An 8,152-nucleotide genomic window follows, 5' to 3' on the forward strand; every position below is an offset into this window, starting at 1 on the left:
AAAAAACAACAGTTGACCAAAGTGCTAAAAAAAAAGAAAAGAAATACAAAATAAAACAAGTAACATTCATACATTTGAAAAGACGATAATAACAGTAACAAAAGTAGTAATAATAATAAAGACAGTAATAACAATGGTAATGTTGGCCAGACGTTGCCACAATGCAATAAATCAATGTACAATCAGGATCAGAAGACTAAAAGATGTGACGAAGATGAGTTAAAAGAAAGGTTATATTAAAGGCAATGGAGTAGAGATGAGTTTTAAGATTTGATTTTAAAATAGCTACAGAGGGGGACAATTTAATATGCAGTGGCAAGCTGTTCCATAGTTTAGGGGCAACAGCATATCTTGTATGTCAGTTACAAACTTAACTTCTTGACAGTATATCTGCACATCTTTGCTTTTGCTTTGTTGCAGATGTCCCTCTTGCCTGTACTCCAGCCCCCACACGTCGAGAAGTGCAGACACACGTTTGTGCCCAGAGGACTTTACTCCGTGAGAACTGTCACATGTTGGACTTTCAAATGTACTTTTGGAAAATCTCATGAAACTGTTATTGCTGTAAGTATATACATATTTCTGTTCTTGTTTCTGCATCCAAGGGTGACCTGTGCTTTGTTAGTTTCGATTGAATTTGCATGTTAAGTATTACCTTAGTTTGTTTCACTAGTCCTTTTTGTTGTAGGCCTACATAGGCCTAGTCACTTTAAATTGTCACCTTTTTTCCCCCATTTGTATATAGTCACTGTTAGTACCTGGAAGCAGTATGAGTGAGCTGCATTTTCTTTTGACTCGTTTTCTCATGTTCTTGGTTCTTGGTATTTTGTTAGTTTAGGAAGTTAGTTTTAGTAATTGTCTTTTTTAGTATTTACTTTGACATAGGGTTTAGGTAGCTTTCATTTAAAATCGAGTTTGTTTTATTTAAATATTTTGGCCCACTCCGAAGAGAAGCTTCCTTTTCAGTTTTGTGTATTGTTTGTGTGCTAAGCAATAAACTGCTTGTTATTTTGATTATGCGTGTGTGGACTCCTATTTATGTTAGGCAAAACATTTACATAAAACATGAAGAAGAATTGAGATTTTTCTGTTGAGTATATGTATATATGCACAAATACACACACACAGATAAGTGAAAAATATCTTAAAAGTATGTATATATATATATGTATTTATTATATATTTTATATATATATGTATATATATAGTCTAACAGTCTAAGTAAATAAGACAAATACACACACTGAGGTAACTGAAAATTAGCTTAAAGAAATGGCGTCTATCTGTCTGTCTGTCTGTCTGTCTGTCTGTCTGTCTGTCGTGAAAGTAGAATGGAATTTAGTTTGTCCAAGTGGCGTTGCTGTAGAAAGCGTATTGTGTGACGTAATCCACAGACGACGGACCTCGAGCCGATCTGGTGAGGGCCGCTGAAACCCCGGTGTCCATCCTCACGGGAAGGGGGGAGGGGGTGGAGAGAGAGAGAGAGAGAGGCAGCAAAAATGGGCGGGCCCAATGAGAGACCCACCAGGGTCGTAACATTGGGCTAATGCCCTTTGAAAAGGGCGTTTTATTGAGCTTCTGTCGCATGTTGTTGCTCTGTAAGCTTAGTGTAGTCATTTGAGCGATGTGGTGTAGCCTTAGCTTAAAAAACAAGGACACAACTAGTGTTAGCAGCGTATGGTGGTGGCTGTCTGCGTGTTGCCGATGTGCTCCCTGAGCACCAACACATCCTCTGACCCGATCCTCATACGTACAATGTACAAGACCTCTAGCAGTTTGATGAGCTGTGATGGTCTGAAACTAGCTGATGCCTGGCGAATGACCCACTCTGCTGCCCTGACGACCATCACTGTGCCAGGTGGTAGCTCTGGTCCTTGATGGCAGATGCAGCGTCTGTCACCAGGCTGGCACGGCAGACATCTCAGGACAGCTTCTTCAGAGCCCGTCTCACAACAAATCCTGAAATATGGGTTAATATAATATCATAACTTATAATAATACGCGTGGGGAAATTAAGGAGACATTTCTTTTTTTGGACTGTCAAAATTGTTCTCTCACAGAGTTGACTATTGGCACTAGAAATGTACATGAGAGCGTTGTCCACAAGACCATCGTAGCGGACGGGAAGGTAGCTGTGGTCATGTACTAGGGCAGGAATGTCAGCAAACGGGGATGGAAGATCTTCTCCTCCTGCTAGAGAGGACATATCTCCAGCTGACAGGCTTGTAGAGGTGTCGATGACTGCTGATAGGGACTCTGTCTCATCCTGTGCAGTCACATTGCCGGGTTAGGGTTAGGGATGGGAGAAATTCCATGTGTTTCTCTACGGGAAAGAGTTTGTGATGGTGACGGATCACAAGCCACTCGAAACCATCTACTCGCCAAAGTCCAAACCGCCAGCGAGAACTGAAAGTTGAGCTCTGTGGCTGCAACCCTATCGTTTCAAAGTGGTGTATAAGCCAGGCCCACAGAATGCAGCTGATTCGCTGTCAAGCCTCACAGTCAACCCGCCCGTAGAGAATGGCACCATGGAGGAGCATGTCTACTACGTGGCTCAACATGCAGTGCCCCATGCTTTCACACCACGACAAACGGAGAACTTGTCGGCAGAGGACCACACTCTTGCTACTGTACGGAGCAGCATCGAGACAGGTGACTGGAGTAAATGCGAGGCGGCTTACAAAACCGTCAAGACTGAGCTCTCCACTGTTGGGAAAATAGTGCTGAGAGGTACCCGGATGGTCGTTCCTCAGGCAGCACGACAACAGACGCTGATGTTAGCGCATGAAGGACATCAAGGAATAGTCAAAACAAAATCTGAGAACACAAGTGTGGCGGCCCGGAATTGATCGTGAAGCAGAGGAGTTAGTGAGGTCATGTCACGCATGTCAACTCAATAGCTTCACTTCACAGGATGTTCCTACAACAAGGTCCGAGCTCCCTGCTAAACCATGGCAGACGCTCGCAATGGGCAAGTGTGGACCATTCCCATCAGGAGACCATCTACTGGTGGTGACTGATTACTACTCTAGATGGGTGAATGTCGATATCCTCAGAAGTCAGAATCAGTTAACATAATAAAATGTCTGAAACACCTATTTGCGACACATGTAATCCCAGAATCTGTAGTGACTGACAACGGCACGCTGTTCGTGTAAAAATAATTCAATACATATCTGCAGGAGAGTGGTATTGAACATCGCCGTGTCACGCCATATTGGCCTCAGGCGAACGGGGAAGTTGAGAGACAGAACAGGACACTATGTAAAGCCATACGTGCAGCTCACGCTGAAGGCAAGGACTGGCGCAGTGAGCTTGACGTTTTTCTTATGGCTTACCGCAGCACTCCACACTGTGTCACCGGCCGCAGTCCGGCCGAGCTACTTTTCACAACCAGTTGCAACCGACTTGACAGGATGCTGCTGTTCGCAGGACTGATGCTGTGAGGAAGGAGAAGGGACGTGTGGATGCAGACAGAATCAGAACAGCGAAGGACAGCACTGTGAAGCAGGGTGACAAAGTCCTGCTCCGTCAGCAGAAACAAAACAAACAGTTTACACCGTTCGAACAAGACCCCTACACTGTGGTGGACCGAAAAGGATGTTCAGTCATTCTTGAAAAGGACGGCAAGAAGATAATGCGTCATGTGTCATTTGTGAAGTGGTGGGTTCAGCCTGAACCAGACACGGTCGTGCCAATCGGTGTGGCTGGAGAGAGGTTGGTCTCTCACAGCACAGCACCAGTTGAAACCCATGAACAGGACACTAGACCTCAGAGAACCAGGAGAATGCCAACTCAATTTGTTGACTATCGTTTAGACAGACAGTGCCATAAAGGGGCAGAATAATCCCCAGCATTTGTCTTAATGGCAGGGTAGTCCACCCCTCGCCATTCAGGTCATGTTTTGTTACATAAAATGTTAAGGTTTTCTCTGAATTTAAGATTATATATATATAGACATATTTCTGTGACAATCTAAATGTTTGATTACATTTCTAGCTGTGCCTGAATGTCTGTTAACTATAGAGTTATGTTGAATATGGTTATTCCCAAGGGATGGTGAATAAGTAGTTGGAAACGTTATTACAGTATTAATGCTGAAGGTGTTTGTTAAATTAATTTTGATAAGAGTAATACATGTGTGTCTAAGTTACTTGATATACTACTTGATAGTGAATGTTATTATCAACAGGAATAGTTAACTGAGTTTCTGTATAAACAGTTTGTATTATTACAATTCATATTGATGTAAGTTATCATCTAAGAAGGGGAGGGATGTAGTGTATGTCATCCCACGTCAGATGCGTGTTGACTCCGTGCGAGTCATGCGCAGTTGTGGGTTACCGGAGGTGGAGTAATAAAGCGAGCACGTGAAACGGTCCCGGTGTTAATGTCGTTAATATTAATACGGTTTAAAAAAATACAGTAAGAAACACAACCGATTTCAGCGAGATAAGAGTATTAGCGTTTGTGCAGATCACTGACTTACGTCCGCTACAACAATTCCACCAGAAAGCTTTACTGTGGTAAGATGGCGGCCTATGGTGACGTTCTAGACGCCGCCGTAGAGCATCTAGTTAATATATATATGGTCTCGCCGCCCTCGTTTATCAATCTCCCTCTCGCGTTCAACCAGGTGTGTCGCATTATTCACTAACTTTCTCCACCCCATAGGAGACTCCGTTCATCACAACACTCGCCCACCCCATCTTAATAGACTATTCAATAGATACATCAACGTTAACATCAGCACAATACCCTGGACCCAACTGTTTAACACATTAACATGTAACATGTTAACATTATGTTATATATTAACAATATACTGTTCGAAAGAGCTTATGGTTAGGGATACTGTTCGAAAGAGCTTATGGTTAGGGATAGTGTTAGAAAGAGCTTAAGGTTAGGGATAGTGTTAGAAAGAGCTTAAGGTTAGGGATAGTGTTAGAAAGAGTTTAAGGTTAGGGTTAGGGTTAGGGAGAGATTAAGGTTAAGGACAGGGTTAGTGCTAGGGTTAGGGAGAGATTAAGGTTAGGGCTAGGGTTAGGGAGAGATTAAGGTTAGGGTTAGGGTTAGGGACAGGGAGAGATTAAGGTTAGGGTTAGGGACAGGGTTAGGGAGAGATTAAGGGTTAGGGTTAGGGAGAGATTAAGGTTAGGGACAGGGTTAGTGCTAGGGTTAGGGAGAGATTAAGGTTGGGCTAGGGTTAGGGAGAGATTATGGTTAGGGTTAGGGACAGGGTTAGTGCTAGGGTTAGGGAGAGATTAAGGTTAGGGTTAGGGTTAGGGTTAGGGAGAGATTATGGTTAGGGTTAGGGACAGGGTTAGTGCTAGGGTTAGGGAGAGATTAAGGTTAGGGTTAGGGTTAGGGAGAGATTAAGGTTAGGGTTAGGGACAGGGTTAGGGTTAGGGTTAGGGAGAGATTAAGGTTAGGGTTAGGGTTAGGGAGAGATTAAGGTTAGGGTTAGGGACAGGGTTAGTGCTAGGGTTAAGGAGAGGTTAAGGTTAGGGATAGGGAGAGATTAAGGTTAGGGCTAGGGTTAGGGAGAGATTAAGGTTAGGGTTAGGGAGAGGGTTAGGGAGAGGTTAAGGTTAGGGTTAGAGAGAGGGCTAGGGGAAGGTAGAGGTAAAGGCTAGGGGGAGGGATAGGTTACGGGTTAGTTAATATTAGCCTTGATTCAGTGTGTGTGTGTGCGTGTGTGTGTGGGGGGGTATGGGTGGTTATGGGTGGGTGGGTGGGTGTGGGTTTGGAAATGTGTTTATTAATATGCATCTTAGTAAGTGTGTCCCACGGACACATTCTGGCAAAGAGAAAGTTAGGGTTAGGGTTATTGGGGACAAATGGGAGGGAAGTGAGAGAGGGGAGAGTCGAGCTTCCTGACAGCCTGGTGAAGTAATCTGTTTCCCAGTCTGGCGGAGCCGGCCCGGTGGTGAGGCAGGTTCCGTAGATGTAATAATAATAATAATAATAAATGAAATTGATATAGCGCTTAATATAGCACTCTAAGACGCTTCTAGTACTGTAAGGCTTCTGTTGTTAGTGTCATAGACCCCCCAAAGAAGCCTAGTCTCAAGTCTAGCTCTGGATGGAGCTAGACTTGAGAACGACAGAACAAGTGTAACGGGAGAACCATGAAGGCTGGTAAAATAAAGACACCTACTTAGTAATATCCAAAGTTGTTTATTTATAATTACATAACTTTACAATACTGGGTTTCACAAGGCATACTACGAAGCAGAGTCTTCCAAATAAGATTTGAAAAGCTTCGGAAGTTTATTTACCACACTATTTACATGGTTTTGGAGTAGTACACTTTGACATTTTAATACAGTTCAGCGAGAAAGGAGAAGAAGAATAAGAAGGGGGCGTTCCAGTCTGCGTAAACGGGAACCCCCACCACACGAGAACGCCCATTTGTGTCTGCAGTGGGATGATATTGAGTTGGCCTGGCCAGACTGGCCACACTCACACTGGCAGATTTGAGCACGGTTAGGTGCGAAAACGGCCACGGCCACGGCCAAATGGCCTAGTGTGAGTGCACCCTAACCACAACTAACCACAAGGCCTTCATAACCATGCAGTATGCCGAAGCCGAAAAGGACACACGCACACACACTCATCTTATGCAAAACAATCCGTTTTATCATCAACATTCAGTCACTGCAAAGATTTAAAGACTAGCCTCCTAACATAAGTTAGAATGGACCCAAAGTATTTGATTGATACAGTCTGGTTCGACTTTCGCTTGCCATCCGTTTTTAGTATGACTTCTCAACATTAGCCTACGTCTTTCTTGTGTTAGGCGCACATGGCTAATTTGCATACGCGCACAGGATTGGCTGGCTCCGCAAGGCAAATAATAGAACATATTAAATTATCTTTCTATCCGTCTATCTATCTATCTATATATCAATCAACGCATGTGTCTAGTTTTAATGTGATGTACTTTGTGTATGTCCAGTCAGGCTTGTTGTCTCCCTTGTTCTGTGTGTTCTTTTAGGCTATAGGCTACTGTGTGAGCCGAATCACCTAAATGAATTCCCGACGTGTAGTTTGGTATTAATAAAGGCTTGACTAGGCTATTTATCTATCTAGCTATTAGTCAACAATTATTCGCCGAAGGCAAAGTGAATAGTGGGGAATAGCCCCCGAGACTGAAGGTTTATTTGTTGTTATCAGCTGACATTTTGCGATGAAAACAATATCGAGTTTCAGATGTCAATCATGTGATATTGCCAAGATAGCGAACCAATCAAATTGCGCCATCTTACGAGGTTCACGTGTAGCATATACTAACTATATATATAATATCTATGTATCTATCTTTGTATCTGTATAATCTGCTTCTCTACTCTCAAGAGTCTCAATGCGGCTTTGGTCCGTGTCTCCCCAACTTGACTTCATGTAATGCACTCTGGGGGAAATGAAAATCAATAGCAAACCGCTAAAATAGTACCTACTTTTTCGTATAACTTCCGTTTTGTGATACCTAACAACATTAAATAGAATAAATAACAGTTTAAATCTCAAATATCAACAAGCAATTTGCATAAATTCGTTGGAAAAAACGTCTGCAATACGGCCTTTAAGGTTAGAGTTAGGGCAAGGGGAAGGGAGAGGTTAGGGTTATGACCTATATATATATATATATATATATATATATATATATAAAATATAAATATAAATATAATATGGGGTTATATAATAATAAAACTATGCTGCTTTTCCCATGTTCTCCACATGGTAACGAGTACGTCTTCATTGCATGGAGAGATTCGACCACCAGGTTGCGTCGTTCTTCCATGTTTGGCTAAAATAGCAAGAAAGTAGGATTGAGTGATGACGTTTCATGCAGTTTGTGGAGGCGTCATGTGACGTGCGTGGTACAAGTTGATCTAACATAACTAATACTTTCAAACAAAAGCTTGTTGCGTAAAATGGCCGTTCTTTCGAAAAATTCCACATCTATATTCCACATCTAACCCATCTATCGGGTTAGGGTTAGGGCTATTTATATGCAATCTAAGTCGTTTCACAGCCGAGTAGGCTGAGAGATGATCTTGAATGGAAGCGTTATCCAGGTCTACCGCCAGGCCATTTCAGGTCTCTTCCTTCCTATGAGCTTTCTGCGTCGGTGAACAGTCCAAGGAAA

This window comes from Gadus chalcogrammus, unplaced genomic scaffold (assembly GCF_026213295.1).
Source record: "Gadus chalcogrammus isolate NIFS_2021 unplaced genomic scaffold, NIFS_Gcha_1.0 GACHA024, whole genome shotgun sequence".
Taxonomy (NCBI): domain Eukaryota; kingdom Metazoa; phylum Chordata; class Actinopteri; order Gadiformes; family Gadidae; genus Gadus; species Gadus chalcogrammus.